Source organism: Sycon ciliatum, chromosome 1 (genome assembly GCF_964019385.1).
Source record: "Sycon ciliatum chromosome 1, ocSycCili1.1, whole genome shotgun sequence".
NCBI classification, from domain to species: Eukaryota; Metazoa; Porifera; class Calcarea; order Leucosolenida; family Sycettidae; genus Sycon; species Sycon ciliatum.
In genome coordinates, this window is record NC_088643.1 from 28,155,459 (window position 1) to 28,157,958 (window position 2,500).

Here is a 2,500-nt window from a genome sequence, read left to right on the forward strand (position 1 = left end):
CAAAGAAATATGCCCGAAAGAACCTCATGGGCAATTTCTCGTGGCTTTCCCGTGTTTACACCATAGGGAGTTGGAGAATTTCTTGGACTTAGAAAATTTTGGAATTTTGGATTTTTTTTTTTTGGTTGAAAATGCTACCGATGATGATGATGATGATGATGTGAAGGTGAAATTTTGGATTTTTGGATTTTTAATTTTTTTTTTTGAAAAAATGCTAGAGATGATGATCATGCGAGCGCGTGAGAAGACGAAATTTTTGATTTTTCAAACAAAAATTTTCTTTTTGAAAATGCTCGAGATGATGATGGTAATGAGCGCGTGAGAAGATGAACATGCAGTGCACAAGTGACGGTTCAGTAGTTTCAAGGCTGGGGGCTAATTTTGTCCCCAGCGTAGTAGAGACAGGGCCATTTTGAAAATCTCAAGGAAGAAGTAGTGCAAACGAATGTGACGATGAATGCTGTGCCATTCATAGCACCTACGGGTTTAGGTGTGACACTGCCAGCCGGTGCTACTCAAAGAGTTAGCATACAATCGTCATGTAGGTGTAGTTCGAAGAGCAAGGGCAGTGTGCATAGTGGAGTGCAAGGTGTGAGAAGTAGTGCAACACAGTCAGTTAGCGCCAGCAGTAGTGTGACATGTAGCTAGCTGGGATAGTGTTGTTCGCACAAGAATGTGGGGTGTGAGACGTGAGATCATCTACTGAGTAGTAGTACCTTGATGTCAGTAAGGTTGAAAAGCACCGGCGCAGTGCCAGTAGTGCACGTGTGACTGGGACAGCGTGCACAATCATGGAGTGTGAGGTAATAAAAATTATGTCACAGTCATGTCAGTTAGCGCAAGCATCACTGCACTGTACAGAGTCATGTAGCTGGCGGCACAGTGTGCGTGTAGGGAGTGTGAGGTGTGAGACGTACCGTCATGACTGTCACTTAGGGTAAGCACTACTTATAGTAGCAGTGTACATGCATGTACGCGACATTGTACAAGTCATGTAGCCTGGGATAGGGGAACATGTGCATGCACATGTATATGCACAATGTACGTCATGTACCTTGTACATGTATACATGGCTGTCTATGCGTGAGTGTGGAAAATTTTCTAAGTCCAAGAAATTCTCCAACTCCCTATGGTGTAAACACGGAAAAGCCACGAGAAATTCACGGCGAACATCTTTCTTGCTGGTTCTTCTTGGAAACGGACAGAACTCAAAATTAGACAACTTTTGATGTACCGTACGACTCTGGGATCCGGTCTGGGAGGGTTCAAAAGGCGTACGGGAATTTTCGAAGGGTCGATAGATGATGCGGTGTGCAAGTGCAGTGCTACCTATGAGGGGAGGTGAAGGTGTTCGCGGCCGGGCTGTGGGAAATGTGCGTGCCCGTGCCGTATGGTCGAACACTCTCAATGCGTTGTATCCGCGCATCATTCACGCCTGGTGCTACTGGTGTATGGTCAGCTGCAGCTGTTGTTCTTTACAGCCAGCGGTACATCACGGTGCTTGTGCGTCGATGTGTGGATATTCGTGGAGAGGGTGACACCGACCAAACACCAACATATCACCTTTTCCTTGCAGTGCGATGCGCCATTGGCTTTGGGGAAGTGGCCCGTACCGGACTACATGCACACCCGTATATTATCCGTATATCCGTATATCCGTGTATCCCAATGGAAATGTCGAAGTTGCCACCTCTCTCACAAAAGGCCAAATACCTGACGGGGCTCGGTGTGAGTGGACCTCACTATAGGCAGGCAGGCAGGCGGGCGGAAATAGAGAACAATCAGAGCTGGCCCGGACCTGTTGCATCCCTACTACATCCCAATGTCCCTCTAAAAATTCCCAACAGGTCACCTCTCACAAACGGCCAAATCCATGACGGGGCCCGGTGTGAGGTGACCTCACCACAGGCAAGGGCGGAAATAGAGAAAAATCAGAGCTGGCTGGCCCAAACCTGTTGCATCTCACCATCTCTACATCCCACAAGCAGTTCCAAAGGGGTGGGCACTGCTCACAGTGGGCCAAATACCTGACGGGGCCCAGGTGACAGTTGATCACACCACGGGCAGAAACGGAAAAAGCGGGGAGATGGGAGAGATGGGAGAGATGGGAGAGATGGGAGAAATGGAGGAGATGGAGGAGATGGAGGAGATGGACAGCAGAGGGATACAGGATACAGGATACAGGATACAGGATACAGGATACAGAATACAGGATACGGGATACGGGGTACGGGATACGAGAGAAAGGTACGGGATACGGATAAAGGTACGGGGTTCCGGATACAGGGCCACTGTGGAGCGAAAGGTGAGTTCACCATAGGGAGTTGAGAATTTTGGACTTAGAAAAAAAACGACAGTTCACCATAGGGAGTTGGGAGTTCACCATAGGGAGTTAGGAGTTCACCATAGGGAGTTAGGAGTTCACCATAGGGAGTTAGGAGTTCACCATAGGGAGTTGGGAGTTCACCATAGGGAGTTAGGAGTTCACCATAGGGAGTTA